General features: G+C 45.8%; 1 protein-coding gene and 51 non-coding genes across 52 annotated transcripts in view; 1 reads left to right on the top strand and 51 right to left on the bottom strand.

The window, feature by feature from the left end:
- LOC146134862 (dynein axonemal heavy chain 6-like) overlaps positions 1–15,300 on the top strand; it is a 205,502-nt gene that overhangs the window by 128,228 nt on the left and 61,974 nt on the right. The window lies entirely within an intron of this gene.
- Positions 1,486–1,556, bottom strand: Trnag-gcc (transfer RNA glycine (anticodon GCC)). The gene has a single exon. It is a non-coding gene; the product is annotated as a tRNA-Gly (tRNA).
- On the bottom strand, positions 1,625–1,695 carry Trnag-gcc (transfer RNA glycine (anticodon GCC)). Its single transcript has one exon. It is a non-coding gene; the product is annotated as a tRNA-Gly (tRNA).
- On the bottom strand, positions 2,180–2,250 carry Trnag-gcc (transfer RNA glycine (anticodon GCC)). The gene has a single exon. It is a non-coding gene; the product is annotated as a tRNA-Gly (tRNA).
- Trnag-gcc (transfer RNA glycine (anticodon GCC)) lies at positions 2,457–2,527 on the bottom strand. The gene has a single exon. It is a non-coding gene; the product is annotated as a tRNA-Gly (tRNA).
- Trnag-gcc (transfer RNA glycine (anticodon GCC)) lies at positions 2,596–2,666 on the bottom strand. Its single transcript has one exon. It is a non-coding gene; the product is annotated as a tRNA-Gly (tRNA).
- On the bottom strand, positions 2,735–2,805 carry Trnag-gcc (transfer RNA glycine (anticodon GCC)). Its single transcript has one exon. It is a non-coding gene; the product is annotated as a tRNA-Gly (tRNA).
- On the bottom strand, positions 3,013–3,083 carry Trnag-gcc (transfer RNA glycine (anticodon GCC)). The gene has a single exon. It is a non-coding gene; the product is annotated as a tRNA-Gly (tRNA).
- On the bottom strand, positions 3,290–3,360 carry Trnag-gcc (transfer RNA glycine (anticodon GCC)). The gene has a single exon. It is a non-coding gene; the product is annotated as a tRNA-Gly (tRNA).
- Trnag-gcc (transfer RNA glycine (anticodon GCC)) lies at positions 3,429–3,499 on the bottom strand. The gene has a single exon. It is a non-coding gene; the product is annotated as a tRNA-Gly (tRNA).
- Positions 3,568–3,638, bottom strand: Trnag-gcc (transfer RNA glycine (anticodon GCC)). The gene has a single exon. It is a non-coding gene; the product is annotated as a tRNA-Gly (tRNA).
- Trnag-gcc (transfer RNA glycine (anticodon GCC)) lies at positions 3,707–3,777 on the bottom strand. Its single transcript has one exon. It is a non-coding gene; the product is annotated as a tRNA-Gly (tRNA).
- On the bottom strand, positions 3,845–3,915 carry Trnag-gcc (transfer RNA glycine (anticodon GCC)). Its single transcript has one exon. It is a non-coding gene; the product is annotated as a tRNA-Gly (tRNA).
- Positions 3,984–4,054, bottom strand: Trnag-gcc (transfer RNA glycine (anticodon GCC)). The gene has a single exon. It is a non-coding gene; the product is annotated as a tRNA-Gly (tRNA).
- On the bottom strand, positions 4,539–4,609 carry Trnag-gcc (transfer RNA glycine (anticodon GCC)). The gene has a single exon. It is a non-coding gene; the product is annotated as a tRNA-Gly (tRNA).
- On the bottom strand, positions 4,678–4,748 carry Trnag-gcc (transfer RNA glycine (anticodon GCC)). The gene has a single exon. It is a non-coding gene; the product is annotated as a tRNA-Gly (tRNA).
- Trnag-gcc (transfer RNA glycine (anticodon GCC)) lies at positions 5,510–5,580 on the bottom strand. The gene has a single exon. It is a non-coding gene; the product is annotated as a tRNA-Gly (tRNA).
- Positions 5,649–5,719, bottom strand: Trnag-gcc (transfer RNA glycine (anticodon GCC)). The gene has a single exon. It is a non-coding gene; the product is annotated as a tRNA-Gly (tRNA).
- On the bottom strand, positions 5,788–5,858 carry Trnag-gcc (transfer RNA glycine (anticodon GCC)). Its single transcript has one exon. It is a non-coding gene; the product is annotated as a tRNA-Gly (tRNA).
- Trnag-gcc (transfer RNA glycine (anticodon GCC)) lies at positions 6,066–6,136 on the bottom strand. Its single transcript has one exon. It is a non-coding gene; the product is annotated as a tRNA-Gly (tRNA).
- Trnag-gcc (transfer RNA glycine (anticodon GCC)) lies at positions 6,343–6,413 on the bottom strand. Its single transcript has one exon. It is a non-coding gene; the product is annotated as a tRNA-Gly (tRNA).
- Trnag-gcc (transfer RNA glycine (anticodon GCC)) lies at positions 6,482–6,552 on the bottom strand. Its single transcript has one exon. It is a non-coding gene; the product is annotated as a tRNA-Gly (tRNA).
- Positions 6,621–6,691, bottom strand: Trnag-gcc (transfer RNA glycine (anticodon GCC)). Its single transcript has one exon. It is a non-coding gene; the product is annotated as a tRNA-Gly (tRNA).
- Positions 6,760–6,830, bottom strand: Trnag-gcc (transfer RNA glycine (anticodon GCC)). The gene has a single exon. It is a non-coding gene; the product is annotated as a tRNA-Gly (tRNA).
- On the bottom strand, positions 6,898–6,968 carry Trnag-gcc (transfer RNA glycine (anticodon GCC)). The gene has a single exon. It is a non-coding gene; the product is annotated as a tRNA-Gly (tRNA).
- Trnag-gcc (transfer RNA glycine (anticodon GCC)) lies at positions 7,037–7,107 on the bottom strand. The gene has a single exon. It is a non-coding gene; the product is annotated as a tRNA-Gly (tRNA).
- Positions 7,592–7,662, bottom strand: Trnag-gcc (transfer RNA glycine (anticodon GCC)). The gene has a single exon. It is a non-coding gene; the product is annotated as a tRNA-Gly (tRNA).
- On the bottom strand, positions 7,731–7,801 carry Trnag-gcc (transfer RNA glycine (anticodon GCC)). The gene has a single exon. It is a non-coding gene; the product is annotated as a tRNA-Gly (tRNA).
- Positions 8,563–8,633, bottom strand: Trnag-gcc (transfer RNA glycine (anticodon GCC)). Its single transcript has one exon. It is a non-coding gene; the product is annotated as a tRNA-Gly (tRNA).
- Trnag-gcc (transfer RNA glycine (anticodon GCC)) lies at positions 9,119–9,189 on the bottom strand. The gene has a single exon. It is a non-coding gene; the product is annotated as a tRNA-Gly (tRNA).
- Positions 9,257–9,327, bottom strand: Trnag-gcc (transfer RNA glycine (anticodon GCC)). The gene has a single exon. It is a non-coding gene; the product is annotated as a tRNA-Gly (tRNA).
- On the bottom strand, positions 9,396–9,466 carry Trnag-gcc (transfer RNA glycine (anticodon GCC)). The gene has a single exon. It is a non-coding gene; the product is annotated as a tRNA-Gly (tRNA).
- Trnag-gcc (transfer RNA glycine (anticodon GCC)) lies at positions 9,535–9,605 on the bottom strand. The gene has a single exon. It is a non-coding gene; the product is annotated as a tRNA-Gly (tRNA).
- On the bottom strand, positions 9,674–9,744 carry Trnag-gcc (transfer RNA glycine (anticodon GCC)). The gene has a single exon. It is a non-coding gene; the product is annotated as a tRNA-Gly (tRNA).
- Trnag-gcc (transfer RNA glycine (anticodon GCC)) lies at positions 9,952–10,022 on the bottom strand. The gene has a single exon. It is a non-coding gene; the product is annotated as a tRNA-Gly (tRNA).
- On the bottom strand, positions 10,230–10,300 carry Trnag-gcc (transfer RNA glycine (anticodon GCC)). The gene has a single exon. It is a non-coding gene; the product is annotated as a tRNA-Gly (tRNA).
- Trnag-gcc (transfer RNA glycine (anticodon GCC)) lies at positions 10,368–10,438 on the bottom strand. Its single transcript has one exon. It is a non-coding gene; the product is annotated as a tRNA-Gly (tRNA).
- On the bottom strand, positions 10,507–10,577 carry Trnag-gcc (transfer RNA glycine (anticodon GCC)). The gene has a single exon. It is a non-coding gene; the product is annotated as a tRNA-Gly (tRNA).
- Trnag-gcc (transfer RNA glycine (anticodon GCC)) lies at positions 10,646–10,716 on the bottom strand. Its single transcript has one exon. It is a non-coding gene; the product is annotated as a tRNA-Gly (tRNA).
- Trnag-gcc (transfer RNA glycine (anticodon GCC)) lies at positions 10,924–10,994 on the bottom strand. The gene has a single exon. It is a non-coding gene; the product is annotated as a tRNA-Gly (tRNA).
- Trnag-gcc (transfer RNA glycine (anticodon GCC)) lies at positions 11,202–11,272 on the bottom strand. Its single transcript has one exon. It is a non-coding gene; the product is annotated as a tRNA-Gly (tRNA).
- Positions 11,340–11,410, bottom strand: Trnag-gcc (transfer RNA glycine (anticodon GCC)). The gene has a single exon. It is a non-coding gene; the product is annotated as a tRNA-Gly (tRNA).
- Trnag-gcc (transfer RNA glycine (anticodon GCC)) lies at positions 11,479–11,549 on the bottom strand. Its single transcript has one exon. It is a non-coding gene; the product is annotated as a tRNA-Gly (tRNA).
- Positions 12,312–12,382, bottom strand: Trnag-gcc (transfer RNA glycine (anticodon GCC)). The gene has a single exon. It is a non-coding gene; the product is annotated as a tRNA-Gly (tRNA).
- On the bottom strand, positions 12,451–12,521 carry Trnag-gcc (transfer RNA glycine (anticodon GCC)). Its single transcript has one exon. It is a non-coding gene; the product is annotated as a tRNA-Gly (tRNA).
- On the bottom strand, positions 13,007–13,077 carry Trnag-gcc (transfer RNA glycine (anticodon GCC)). The gene has a single exon. It is a non-coding gene; the product is annotated as a tRNA-Gly (tRNA).
- Trnag-gcc (transfer RNA glycine (anticodon GCC)) lies at positions 13,145–13,215 on the bottom strand. The gene has a single exon. It is a non-coding gene; the product is annotated as a tRNA-Gly (tRNA).
- On the bottom strand, positions 13,283–13,353 carry Trnag-gcc (transfer RNA glycine (anticodon GCC)). The gene has a single exon. It is a non-coding gene; the product is annotated as a tRNA-Gly (tRNA).
- Positions 13,838–13,908, bottom strand: Trnag-gcc (transfer RNA glycine (anticodon GCC)). The gene has a single exon. It is a non-coding gene; the product is annotated as a tRNA-Gly (tRNA).
- Trnag-gcc (transfer RNA glycine (anticodon GCC)) lies at positions 14,531–14,601 on the bottom strand. The gene has a single exon. It is a non-coding gene; the product is annotated as a tRNA-Gly (tRNA).
- On the bottom strand, positions 14,808–14,878 carry Trnag-gcc (transfer RNA glycine (anticodon GCC)). Its single transcript has one exon. It is a non-coding gene; the product is annotated as a tRNA-Gly (tRNA).
- Positions 15,224–15,294, bottom strand: Trnag-gcc (transfer RNA glycine (anticodon GCC)). Its single transcript has one exon. It is a non-coding gene; the product is annotated as a tRNA-Gly (tRNA).

Raw genomic sequence — 15,300 nt, forward strand, 5'->3', positions numbered from 1 at the left:
AGGATTCTATCACTGAACCACCAATGCCCTTACGCTTTCAAAACGAACAAATTTAGTCTTAAAAGAGTTTTATTTCACCTAATTAATATAAAACTTGCATTGGCCGGGAATCGAACCCGGGCCTACCGCGTGGCAGGCGAGGATTCTACCACTGAACCACCAATGCCCTTACGCTTTCGAAACGAACAAATTTAGTCTTAAAAGAGTTTTATTTCACCTAATTAATATAAAACTTGCATTGGCCGGGAATCGAACCCGGGCCCCCCGCGTGGCAGGCGAGGACTCTACCACTGAACCACGAATGCCCGCACTCTTTCGAAACGAACAAATTTAGTCTTAAAAGAGTTTTATTTCACCTAATTAATATAAAACTTGCATTGGCCGGGAATCGAACCCGGGCCCCCCGCGTGGCAGGCGAGGATTCTACCACTGAACCACCAATACCCTTACCCTTTCGAAACGAACAAATTTAGTCGTAAAAGAGTTTTATTTCACCTAATTAATATAAAACTTGCATTGGCCGGGAATCGAACACGGGCCCCCCGCGTGGCAGGCGAGGATTCTACCACTGAACCACCAATGCCCTTACGCTTTCGTAACGAACAAATTTAGTCTTAAAAGAGTATTATTTCATCTAATTAATACAAAACTTGCATTGGCCGGGAATCGAACCCGGGCCCCCCCCGCGTGGCAGGCGAGGATTCTACCACTGAACCACCAATGCCCTTACGCTTTCGAAACGAACAAATTTAGTCTTAAAAGAGTTTTATTTCACCTAATTAATATAAAACCTGCATTGGCCGGGAATCGAACCCGTGCCCCCCGCGTGGCAGGCGAGGATTCTACCACTGAACCACCAATGCCCTTACCCTTTCGAAACGAACAAATTTAGTCTTAAAAGAGTTTTATTTCACCTAATTAATATAAAACTTGCATTGGCCGGGAATCGAACCCGGGCCCCCGCGTGGCAGGCGAGGATTCTACCACTGAACCACCAATGCCCTTACCCTTTCGAAACGAACAAATTTAGTCGTAAAAGAGTTTTATTTCACCTAATTAATATAAAACTTGCATTGGCCGGGAATCGAACCCGGGCCCCCCGCGTGGCAGGCGAGGATTCTACCACTGAACCAGCAATGCCCTTACGCTTTCGAAACGAACAAATTTAGTCGTAAAAGAGTTTTATTTCACCTAATTAATATAAAACTTGCATTGGCCGGGAATCGAACCCGGGTCCACCGCGTGGCAGGCGAGGATTCTACCACTGAACCACCAATGCCCTTACGCTTTCGAAACGAACAAATTTAGTCGTGAAAGAGTTTTATTTCACCTAATTAATATAAAACTTGCATTGGCCGGGAATCGAACCCGGGCCCACCGCGTGGCAGGCGAAGATTCTACCACTGAACCACCAATGCCCTTACGCTTTCGAAACGAACAATTTAGTCTTAAAAGAGTTTTATTTCACCTAATTAATATAAAACTTGCATTGGCCGGGAATCGAACCCGGGCCCCCCGCGTGGCAGGCGAGGATTCTACCACTGAACCACCAATGCCCTTACGCTTTCGAAACGAACAAATTTAGTCTTAAAAGAGTTTTATTTCACCTAATTAATATAAAACTTGCATTGGCCGGGAATCGAACCCGGGCCCCCCGCGTGGCAGGCGAGGATTCTACCACTGAACCACCAATGCCCTTACGCTTTCGAAAAGAACAAATTTAGTCTTAAAAAAGTTTTATTTCACCTAATTAATATAAAACTTGCATTGGCCGGGAATCGAACCCGGGCCCCCGCGTGGCAGGCGAGGATTCTACCACTGAACCACCAATGCCCTTACCCTTTCGAAACGAACAAATTTAGTCGTAAAAGAGTTTTATTTCACCTAATTAATATAAAACTTACATTGGCCGGGAATCGAACCCGGGCCCCCCGCGTGGCAGGCGAGGATTCTACCACTGAACCACCAATGCCCTTACCCTTTCGAAACGAACAAATTTAGTCGTAAAAGAGTTTTATTTCACCTAATTAATATAAAACTTGCATTGGCCGGGAATCGAACACGGGCCCCCCGCGTGGCAGGCGAGGATTCTACCACTGAACCACCAATGCCCTTACGCTTTCGTAACGAACAAATTTAGTCTTAAAAGAGTATTATTTCATCTAATTAATATAAAACTTGCATTGGCCGGGAATCGAACCCGGGCCCCCCGCGTGGCAGGCGAGGATTCTACCACTGAACCACCAATGCCCTTACGCTTTCGAAACGAACAAATTTAGTCTTAAAAGAGTTTTATTTCACCTAATTAATATAAAACCTGCATTGGCCGGGAATCGAACCCGGGCCCCCGCGTGGCAGGCGAGGATTCTACCACTGAACCACCAATGCCCTTACCCTTTCGAAACGAACAAATTTAGTCGTAAAAGAGTTTTATTTCACCTAATTAATATAAAAATTGCATTGGCCGGGAATCGAACCCGGGCCCCCCGCGTGGCAGGCGAGGATTCTACCACTGAACCACCAATGCCCTTACGCTTTCGAAACGAACAAATTTATTCTTAAAAGAGTTTTATTTCACCTAATTAATATAAAAATTGCATTGGCCGGGAATCGAACCCGGGCCCCCCGCGTGGCAGGCGAGGATTCTACCACTGAACCACCAATGCCCTTACGCTTTAGAAACGAACAAATTTAGTTGTGAAAGAGTTTTATTTCACCTAATTAATATAAAACTTGCATTGGCCGGGAATCGAACCCGGGCCCCCCGCGTGGCAGGCGAGGATTCTACCACTGAACCACCAATGCCCTTACCCTTTCGAAACGAACAAATTTAGTCGTAAAAGAGTTTTATTTCACCTAATTAATATAAAACTTGCATTGGCCGGGAATCGAACACGGGCCCCCCGCGTGGCAGGCGAGGATTCTACCACTGAACCACCAATGCCCTTACGCTTTCGAAACGAACAAATTTAGTCTTAAAAGAGTTTTATTTCACCTAATTAATATAAAACTTGCATTGGCCGGGAATCGAACCCGGGCCCCCCGCGTGGCAGGCGAGGATTCTACCACTGAACCACCAATGCCCTTACGCTTTCGAAACGAACAAATTTTGTCTTAAAAGAGTTTTATTTCACCTAATTAATATAAAACCTGCATTGGCCGGGAATCGAACCCGGGCCCCCCGCGTGGCAGGCGAGGATTCTAGCACTGAACCACCAATGCATTACCCTTCCGAAACGAACAAATTTAGTCGTGAAAGAGTTTTATTTCACCTAATTAATATAAAACTTGCATTGGCCGGGAATCGAACCCGGGCCCCCCGCGTGGCAGGCGAGGATTCTACCACTGAACCACCAATGCCCTTACCCTTTCGAAACGAACAAATTTAGTCGTAAAAGAGTTTTATTTCACCTAATTAATATAAAAATTGCATTGGCCGGGAATCGAACCCGGGCCCCCCGCGTGGCAGGCGAGGATTCTACCACTGAACCACCAATGCCCTTACGCTTTCGAAACGAACAAATTTATTCTTAAAAGAGTTTTATTTCACCTAATTAATATAAAAATTGCATTGGCCGGGAATCGAACCCGGGCCCCCCGCGTGGCAGGCGAGGATTCTACCACTGAACCACCAATGCCCTTACGCTTTAGAAACGAACAAATTTAGTTGTGAAAGAGTTTTATTTCACCTAATTAATATAAAACTTGCATTGGCCGGGAATCGAACCCGGGCCCCCCGCGTGGCAGGCGAGGATTCTACCACTGAACCACCAATGCCCTTACGCTTTCGAAACGAACAATTTAGTCTTAAAAGAGTTTTATTTCACCTAATTAATATAAAACTTGCATTGGCCGGGAATCGAACCCGGGCCCCCCGCGTGGCAGGCGAGGATTCTACCACTGAACCACCAATGCCCTTACGCTTTCGAAACGAACAAATTTAGTCTTAAAAGAGTTTTATTTCACCTAATTAATATAAAACTTGCATTGGCCGGGAATCGAACCCGGGCCCCCCGCGTGGCAGGCGAGGATTCTACCACTGAACCACCAATGCCCTTACGCTTTCGAAAAGAACAAATTTAGTCTTAAAAAAGTTTTATTTCACCTAATTAATATAAAACTTGCATTGGCCGGGAATCGAACCCGGGCCCCCGCGTGGCAGGCGAGGATTCTACCACTGAACCACCAATGCCCTTACCCTTTCGAAACGAACAAATTTAGTCGTAAAAGAGTTTTATTTCACCTAATTAATATAAAACTTACATTGGCCGGGAATCGAACCCGGGCCCCCCGCGTGGCAGGCGAGGATTCTACCACTGAACCACCAATGCCCTAACCCTTTCGAAACGAACAAATTTAGTCGTAAAAGAGTTTTATTTCACCTAATTAATATAAAACTTGCATTGGCCGGGAATCGAACACGGGCCCCCCGCGTGGCAGGCGAGGATTCTACCACTGAACCACCAATGCCCTTACGCTTTCGTAACGAACAAATTTAGTCTTCAAAGAGTATTATTTCATCTAATTAATATAAAACTTGCATTGGCCGGGAATCGAACCCGGGCCCCCCGCGTGGCAGGCGAGGATTCTACCACTGAACCACCAATGCCCTTACGCTTTCGAAACGAACAAATTTAGTCTTAAAAGAGTATTATTTCATCTAATTAATATAAAACTTGCATTGGCCGGGAATCGAACCCGGGCCCCCCGCGTGGCAGGCGAGGATTCTACCACTGAACCACCAATGCCCTTACGCTTTCGAAAAGAACAAATTTAGTCTTAAAAAAGTTTTATTTCACCTAATTAATATAAAACTTGCATTGGCCGGGAATCGAACCCGGGCCCCCGCGTGGCAGGCGAGGATTCTACCACTGAACCACCAATGCCCTTACCCTTTCGAAACGAACAAATTTAGTCGTAAAAGAGTTTTATTTCACCTAATTAATATAAAACTTACATTGGCCGGGAATCGAACCCGGGCCCCCCGCGTGGCAGGCGAGGATTCTACCACTGAACCACCAATGCCCTTACCCTTTCGAAACGAACAAATTTAGTCGTAAAAGAGTTTTATTTCACCTAATTAATATAAAACTTGCATTGGCCGGGAATCGAACACGGGCCCCCCGCGTGGCAGGCGAGGATTCTACCACTGAACCACCAATGCCCTTACGCTTTCGTAACGAACAAATTTAGTCTTAAAAGAGTATTATTTCATCTAATTAATATAAAACTTGCATTGGCCGGGAATCGAACCCGGGCCCTCCGCGTGGCAGGCGAGGATTCTACCACTGAACCACCAATGCCCTTACGCTTTCGAAACGAACAAATTTAGTCTTAAAAGAGTTTTATTTCACCTAATTAATATAAAACCTGCATTGGCCGGGAATCGAACCCGGGCCCCCGCGTGGCAGGCGAGGATTCTACCACTGAACCACCAATGCCCTTACCCTTTCGAAACGAACAAATTTAGTCGTAAAAGAGTTTTATTTCACCTAATTAATATAAAAATTGCATTGGCCGGGAATCGAACCCGGGCCCCCCGCGTGGCAGGCGAGGATTCTACCACTGAACCACCAATGCCCTTACGCTTTCGAAACGAACAAATTTATTCTTAAAAGAGTTTTATTTCACCTAATTAATATAAAAATTGCATTGGCCGGGAATCGAACCCGGGCCCCCCGCGTGGCAGGCGAGGATTCTACCACTGAACCACCAATGCCCTTACGCTTTAGAAACGAACAAATTTAGTTGTGAAAGAGTTTTATTTCACCTAATTAATATAAAACTTGCATTGGCCGGGAATCGAACCCGGGCCCCCCGCGTGGCAGGCGAGGATTCTACCACTGAACCACCAATGCCCTTACCCTTTCGAAACGAACAAATTTAGTCGTAAAAGAGTTTTATTTCACCTAATTAATATAAAACTTGCATTGGCCGGGAATCGAACACGGGCCCCCCGCGTGGCAGGCGAGGATTCTACCACTGAACCACCAATGCCCTTACGCTTTCGAAACGAACAAATTTAGTCTTAAAAGAGTTTTATTTCACCTAATTAATATAAAACTTGCATTGGCCGGGAATCGAACCCGGGCCCCCCGCGTGGCAGGCGAGGATTCTACCACTGAACCACCAACGCCCTTACGCTTTCGAAACGAACAAATTTTGTCTTAAAAGAGTTTTATTTCACCTAATTAATATAAAACCTGCATTGGCCGGGAATCGAACCCGGGCCCCCCGCGTGGCAGGCGAGGATTCTAGCACTGAACCACCAATGCATTACCCTTCCGAAACGAACAAATTTAGTCGTGAAAGAGTTTTATTTCACCTAATTAATATAAAACTTGCATTGGCCGGGAATCGAACCCGGGCCCCCCGCGTGGCAGGCGAGGATTCTACCACTGAACCACCAATGCCCTTACCCTTTCGAAACGAACAAATTTAGTCGTAAAAGAGTTTTATTTCACCTAATTAATATAAAAATTGCATTGGCCGGGAATCGAACCCGGGCCCCCCGCGTGGCAGGCGAGGATTCTACCACTGAACCACCAATGCCCTTACGCTTTCGAAACGAACAAATTTATTCTTAAAAGAGTTTTATTTCACCTAATTAATATAAAAATTGCATTGGCCGGGAATCGAACCCGGGCCCCCCGCGTGGCAGGCGAGGATTCTACCACTGAACCACCAATGCCCTTACGCTTTAGAAACGAACAAATTTAGTTGTGAAAGAGTTTTATTTCACCTAATTAATATAAAACTTGCATTGGCCGGGAATCGAACCCGGGCCCCCCGCGTGGCAGGCGAGGATTCTACCACTGAACCACCAATGCCCTTACGCTTTCGAAACGAACAATTTAGTCTTAAAAGAGTTTTATTTCACCTAATTAATATAAAACTTGCATTGGCCGGGAATCGAACCCGGGCCCCCCGCGTGGCAGGCGAGGATTCTACCACTGAACCACCAATGCCCTTACGCTTTCGAAACGAACAAATTTAGTCTTAAAAGAGTTTTATTTCACCTAATTAATATAAAACTTGCATTGGCCGGGAATCGAACCCGGGCCCCCCGCGTGGCAGGCGAGGATTCTACCACTGAACCACCAATGCCCTTACGCTTTCGAAAAGAACAAATTTAGTCTTAAAAAAGTTTTATTTCACCTAATTAATATAAAACTTGCATTGGCCGGGAATCGAACCCGGGCCCCCGCGTGGCAGGCGAGGATTCTACCACTGAACCACCAATGCCCTTACCCTTTCGAAACGAACAAATTTAGTCGTAAAAGAGTTTTATTTCACCTAATTAATATAAAACTTACATTGGCCGGGAATCGAACCCGGGCCCCCCGCGTGGCAGGCGAGGATTCTACCACTGAACCACCAATGCCCTAACCCTTTCGAAACGAACAAATTTAGTCGTAAAAGAGTTTTATTTCACCTAATTAATATAAAACTTGCATTGGCCGGGAATCGAACACGGGCCCCCCGCGTGGCAGGCGAGGATTCTACCACTGAACCACCAATGCCCTTACGCTTTCGTAACGAACAAATTTAGTCTTCAAAGAGTATTATTTCATCTAATTAATATAAAACTTGCATTGGCCGGGAATCGAACCCGGGCCCCCCGCGTGGCAGGCGAGGATTCTACCACTGAACCACCAATGCCCTTACGCTTTCGAAACGAACAAATTTAGTCTTAAAAGAGTATTATTTCATCTAATTAATATAAAACTTGCATTGGCCGGGAATCGAACCCGGGCCCCCCGCGTGGCAGGCGAGGATTCTACCACTGAACCACCAATGCCCTTACGCTTTCGAAAAGAACAAATTTAGTCTTAAAAAAGTTTTATTTCACCTAATTAATATAAAACTTGCATTGGCCGGGAATCGAACCCGGGCCCCCGCGTGGCAGGCGAGGATTCTACCACTGAACCACCAATGCCCTTACCCTTTCGAAACGAACAAATTTAGTCGTAAAAGAGTTTTATTTCACCTAATTAATATAAAACTTACATTGGCCGGGAATCGAACCCGGGCCCCCCGCGTGGCAGGCGAGGATTCTACCACTGAACCACCAATGCCCTTACCCTTTCGAAACGAACAAATTTAGTCGTAAAAGAGTTTTATTTCACCTAATTAATATAAAACTTGCATTGGCCGGGAATCGAACACGGGCCCCCCGCGTGGCAGGCGAGGATTCTACCACTGAACCACCAATGCCCTTACGCTTTCGTAACGAACAAATTTAGTCTTAAAAGAGTATTATTTCATCTAATTAATATAAAACTTGCATTGGCCGGGAATCGAACCCGGGCCCTCCGCGTGGCAGGCGAGGATTCTACCACTGAACCACCAATGCCCTTACGCTTTCGAAACGAACAAATTTAGTCTTAAAAGAGTTTTATTTCACCTAATTAATATAAAACCTGCATTGGCCGGGAATCGAACCCGGGCCCCCGCGTGGCAGGCGAGGATTCTACCACTGAACCACCAATGCCCTTACCCTTTCGAAACGAACAAATTTAGTCGTAAAAGAGTTTTATTTCACCTAATTAATATAAAAATTGCATTGGCCGGGAATCGAACCCGGGCCCCCCGCGTGGCAGGCGAGGATTCTACCACTGAACCACCAATGCCCTTACGCTTTCGAAACGAACAAATTTATTCTTAAAAGAGTTTTATTTCACCTAATTAATATAAAAATTGCATTGGCCGGGAATCGAACCCGGGCCCCCCGCGTGGCAGGCGAGGATTCTAGCACTGAACCACCAATGCCCTTACGCTTTCGAAACGAACAAATTTAGTCTTAAAAGAGTTTTATTACACCTAATTAATATAAAACTTGCATTGGCCGGGAATCGAACCCGGGCCCCCCGCGTGGCAGGCGAGGATTCTAGCACTGAACCACCAATGCCCTTACGCTTTCGAAACGAACAAATTTAGTCTTAAAAGAGTTTTATTACACCTAATTAATATAAAACTTGCATTGGCCGGGAATCGAACCCGGGCCCCCCGCGTGGCAGGCGAGGATTCTAGCACTGAACCACCAATGCCCTTACGCTTTCGAAACGAACAAATTTAGTCTTAAAAGAGTTTTATTTCACCTAATTAATATAAAACTTGCATTGGCCGGGAATCGAACCCGGGCCCCCCGCGTGGCAGGCGAGGATTCTACCACTGAACCACCAATGCATTACCCTCCCGAAACGAACAAATTTAGTCTTAAAAGAGTTTTATTTCACCTAATTAATATAAAACTTGCATTGGCCGGGAATCGAACCCGGGCCCCCCGCGTGGCAGGCGAGGATTCTACCACTGAACCACCAATGCCCTTACGCTTTCGAAACGAACAAATTTAGTCTTAAAAGAGTTTTATTTCACCTAATTAATATAAAACCTGCATTGGCCGGGAATCGAACCCGGGCCCCCCGCGTGGCAGGCGAGGATTCTACCACTGAACCACCAATGCCCTTACGCTTTCGAAACGAACAAATTTAGTCTTAAAAGAGTTTTATTTCACCTAATTAATATAAAACTTGCATTGGCCGGGAATCGAACCCGGGCCCCCCGCGTGGCAGGCGAGGATTCTACCACTGAACCACCAATGCCCTTACGCTTTCGAAACGAACAAATTTAGTCTTAAAAGAGTTTTATTTCACCTAATTAATATAAAACTTGCATTGGCCGGGAATCGAACCCGGGTCCCCCGCGTGGCAGGCGAGGATTCTACCACTGAACCACCAATGCCCTTACGCTTTCGAAACGAACAAATTTAGTCTTAAAAGAGTTTTATTTCACCTAATTAATATAAAACTTGCATTGGCCGGGAATCGAACCCGGGCCCCCCGCGTGGCAGGCAAGGATTCTACCACTGAACCACCAATGCCCTTACGCTTTCGAAACGAACAAATTTAGTCTTAAAAGAGTTTTATTTCACCTAATTAATATAAAACTTGCATTGGCCGGGAATCGAACCCGGGCCCTTCGCGTGGCAGGCGAGGATTCTACCACTGAACCACCAATGCCCTTACGCTTTCGAAACGAACAAATTTAGTCTTAAAAGAGTTTTATTTCACCTAATTAATATAAAACTTGCATTGGCCGGGAATCGAACCCGGGCCCCCCGCGTGGCAGGCGAGGATTCTAGCACTGAACCACCAATGCCCTTACGCTTTCGAAACGAACAAATTTAGTCTTAAAAGAGTTTTATTTCACCTAATTAATATAAAACTTGCATTGGCCGGGAATCGAACCCGGGCCCCCCGCGTGGCAGGCGAGGATTCTACCACTGAACCACCAATGCATTACCCTCCCGAAACGAACAAATTTAGTCTTAAAAGAGTTTTATTTCACCTAATTAATATAAAACTTGCATTGGCCGGGAATCGAACCCGGGCCCCCCGCGTGGCAGGCGAGGATTCTACCACTGAACCACCAATGCCCTTACGCTTTCGAAACGAACAAATTTTGTCTTAAAAGAGTTTTATTTCACCTAATTAATATAAAACCTGCATTGGCCGGGAATCGAACCCGGGCCCCCCGCGTGGCAGGCGAGGATTCTACCACTGAACCACCAATGCCCTTACGCTTTCGAAACGAACAAATTTTGTCTTAAAAGAGTTTTATTTCACCTAATTAATATAAAACCTGCATTGGCCGGGAATCGAACCCGGGTCCCCCGCGTGGCAGGCGAGGATTCTACCACTGAACCACCAATGCCCTTACGCTTTCGAAACGAACAAATTTAGTCTTAAAAGAGTTTTATTTCACCTAATTAATATAAAACTTGCATTGGCCGGGAATCGAACCCGGGCCCCCCGCGTGGCAGGCAAGGATTCTACCACTGAACCACCAATGCCCTTACGCTTTCGAAACGAACAAATTTAGTCTTAAAAGAGTTTTATTTCACCTAATTAATATAAAACTTGCATTGGCCGGGAATCGAACCCGGGCCCTTCGCGTGGCAGGCGAGGATTCTACCACTGAACCACCAATGCCCTTACGCTTTCGAAACGAACAAATTTAGTCTTAAAAGAGTTTTATTTCACCTAATTAATATAAAACTTGCATTGGCCGGGAATCGAACCCGGGCCCCCCGCGTGGCAGGCGAGGATTCTAGCACTGAACCACCAATGCCCTTACGCTTTCGAAACGAACAAATTTAGTCTTAAAAGAGTTTTATTTCACCTAATTAATATAAAACTTGCATTGGCCGGGAATCGAACCCGGGCCCCCCGCGTGGCAGGCGAGGATTCTACCACTGAACCACCAATGCATTACCCTCCCGAAACGAACAAATTTAGTCTTAAAAGAGTTTTATTTCACCTAATTAATATAAAACTTGCATTGGCCGGGAATCGAACCCGGGCCCCCCGCGTGGCAGGCGAGGATTCTACCACTGAACCACCAATGCCCTTACGCTTTCGAAACGAACAAATTTTGTCTTAAAAGAGTTTTATTTCACCTAATTAATATAAAACCTGCATTGGCCGGGAATCGAACCCGGGCCCCCCGCGTGGCAGGCGAGGATTCTACCACTGAACCACCAATGCCCTTACGCTTTCGAAACGAACAAATTTAGTCGTGAAAGAGTTTTATTTCACCTAATTAATATAAAACTTGCATTGGCCGGGAATCGAACCCGGGGCCCCCGCGTGGCAGGCGAGGATTCTACCACTGAACCACCAATGCCCTTACGCTTTCGAAACGAACAAATTTAGTCTTAAAAGAGTTTTATTTCACCTAATTAATATAAAACTTGCATTGGCCGGGAATCGAACACGGGCCCCCCGCGTGGCAGGCGAGGATTCTACCACTGAACCACCAATGCCCTTACGCTTTCGAAACGAACAAATTTAGTCTTAAAAGAGTTTTATTTCACCTAATTAATATAAAACTTGCATTGGCCGGGAATCGAACCCGGGCCCACCGCGTGGCAGGCGAGGATTCTACCACTGAACCACCAATGCCCTTACGCTTTCGAAACGAACAAATTTAGTCTTAAAAGAGTTTTATTTCACCTAATTAATATAAAACTTGCATTGGCCGTGAATCGAACCCGGGCCCCCGCGTGGCAGGCGAGGATTCTACCACTGAACCACCAATGCCCTTACCCTTTCGAAACGAACAAATTTAGTCGTAAAAGAGTTTTATTTCACCTAATTAATATAAAAATTGCATTGGCCGGGAATCGAACCCGGGCCCCCCGCGTGGCAGACGAGGATTCTACCACTGAACCACCAATGCCCTTACGCTTTCGAAACGAACAAATTTATTCTTAAAAGAGTTTTATTTCACCTAATTAATATAAAAATTGCATTGGCCGGGAATCGAACCCGGGCCCCCCGCGTGGCAGGCGAGGATTCTACCACTGAACCACCAATGCCCTTACGCTTTCGAAACGAACAAATTTAGTCGTGAAAGAGTTTTATTTCACCTAATTAATATAGAACTTGCATTGGCCGGGAATCGAACCCGGGCCCCCCGCGTGGCAGGCGAGGATTCTACCACTGAACCACCAATGCCCTTATGCTTTCGAAACGAACAAATTTAGTCGTAAAAGAGTTTTATTTCACCTAATTAATATAAAACTTGCATTGGCCGGGAATCGAACACGGGCCCCCCGCGTGGCAGGCGAGTATTCTACCACTGAACCACCAATGCCCTTACCCTTTCGAAACGAACAAATTTAGTCTTAAAAGAGTTTTATTTCACCTAATTAATATAAAACCTGCATTGGCCGGGAATCGAACTCGGGACCCCCGCGTGGCAGGCGAGGATTCTACCACTGAACCACCAATGCCCTTACGCTTTCGAAACGAACAAATTTAGTCTTAAAAGAGTTTTATTTCACCTAATTAATATAAAACCTGCATTGGCCGGGAATCGAACCCGGGACCCCCGCGTGGCAGGCGAGGATTCTACCACTGAACCACCAATGCCCTTACGCTTTCGAAACGAACAAATTTAGTCTTAAAAGAGTTTTATTTCACCTAATTAATATAAAACCTGCATTGGCCGGGAATCGAACCCGGGCCCCCCGCGTGGCAGGCGAGGATTCTACCACTGAACCACCAATGCCCTTACGCTTTCGAAACGAACAATTTAGTCTTAAAAGAGTTTTATTTCACCTAATTAATATAAAACCTGCATTGGCCGGGAATCGAACCCGGGCCCCCCGCGTGGCAGGCGAGGATTCTACCACTGAACCACCAATGCCCTTACGCTTTCGAAACGAACAAATTAGTCTTAAAAGAGTTTTATTTCACCTAATTAATATAAAACTTGCATTGGCCGGGAATCGAACCCGGGCCCCCCGCGTGGCAGGCGAGGATTCTACCACTGAACCACCAATGCCCTTACGCTTTCGAAACGAACAAATTTAGTCGTGAAAGAGTTTTATTTCACCTAATTAATATAAAACTTGCATTGGCCGGGAATCGAACCCGGTCCCCCGCGTGGCAGGCGAGGATTCTACCACTGAACCACCAATGCCCTTACCCTTTCGAAACGAACAAATTTAGTCGTAAAAGAGTTTTATTTCACCTAATTAATATAAAACTTGCATTGGCCGGGAATCGAACACGGGCCCCCCGCGTGGCAGGCGAGGATTCTACCACTGAACCACCAATGCCCTTACGCTTTCGAAACGAACAAATTTAGTCTTAAAAGAGTTTTATTTCACCTAATTAATATAAAACTTGCATTGGCCGGGAATCGAACCCGGGTCCCCCGCGTGGCAGGCGAGGATTCTACAACTGAACCACCAATGCCCTTACGCTTTCGAAACGAACAAATTTAGTCTTAAAAGAGTTTTATTTCACCTAATTAATATAAAACTTGCATTGGCCGGGAATCGAACCCGGGCCCCCCGCGTGGCAGGCGAGGATTCTACCACTGAACCACCAATGCCCTTACGCTTTCGAAACGAACAAATTTAGTCTTAAAAGAGTTTTATTTCACCTAATTAATATAAAACTTGCATTGGCCGGGAATCGAACCGGGGCCCCCCGCGTGGCAGGCGAGGATTCTACCACTGAACCACCAATGCATTACCCTCCCGAAACGAACAAATTTAGTCTTAAAAGAGTTTTATTTCACCTAATTAATATAAAACCTGCATTGGCCGGGAATCGAACCCGGGACCCCCGCGTGGCAGGCGAGGATTCTACCACTGAACCACCAATGCCCTTACGCTTTCGAAACGAACAAATTTAGTCTTAAAAGAGTTTTATTTCACCTAATTAATATAAAACTTGCATTGGCCGGGAATCGAACCCGGGTCCCCCGCGTGGCAGGCGAGGATTCTACAACTGAACCACCAATGCCCTTACGCTTTCGAAACGAACAAATTTAGTCTTAAAAGAGTTTTATTTCACCTAATTAATATAAAACTTGCATTGGCCGGGAATCGAACCGGGGCCCCCCGCGTGGCAGGCGAGGATTCTACCACTGAACCACCAATGCATTACCCTCCCGAAACGAACAAATTTAGTCTTAAAAGAGTTTTATTTCACCTAATTAATATAAAACTTGCATTGGCCGGGAATCGAACCCGGGCCCCCCGCGTGGCAGGCGAGGATTCTACCACTGAACCACCAATGCCCTTACGCTTTCGAAACGAACAAATTTTGTCTTAAAAGAGTTTTATTTCACCTAATTAATATAAAACCTGCATTGGCCGGGAATCGAACCCGGGCCCCCCGCGTGGCAGGCGAGGATTCTAGCACTGAACCAACAATGCATTACCCTTCCGAAACGAACAAATTTAGTCGTGAAAGAGTTTTATTTCACCTAATTAATATAAAACTTGCATTGGCCGGGAATCGAACCCGGGCCCCCCGCGTGGCAGGCGAGGATTCTACCACTGAACCACCAATGCCCTTACGCTTTCGAAACGAACAAATTTAGTCTTAAAAGAGTTTTATTTCACCTAATTAATATAAAACTTGCATTGGCCGGGAATCGAACACGGGCCCCCCGCGTGGCAGGCGAGGATTCTACCACTGAACCACCAATGCCCTTACGCTTTCGAAACGAACAAATTTAGTCTTAAAAGAGTTTTATTTCACCTAATTAATATAAAACTTGCATTGGCCGGGAATCGAACCCGGGCCCCCGCGTGGCAGGCGAGGATTCTACCACTGAACCACCAATGCCCTTACCCTTTCGAAACGAACAAATTTAGTCGTAAAAGAGTTTTATTTCACCTAATTAATATAAAAATTGCATTGGCCGGGAATCGAACCCGGGCCCCCCGCGTGGCAGGCGAGGATTCTACCACTGAACCACCAATGCCCTTAC

Source organism: Ascidiella aspersa, chromosome 8 (assembly GCF_963924565.1).
Source record: "Ascidiella aspersa chromosome 8, kaAscAspe10.2, whole genome shotgun sequence".
Lineage (NCBI taxonomy): Eukaryota > Metazoa > Chordata > Ascidiacea > Phlebobranchia > Ascidiidae > Ascidiella > Ascidiella aspersa.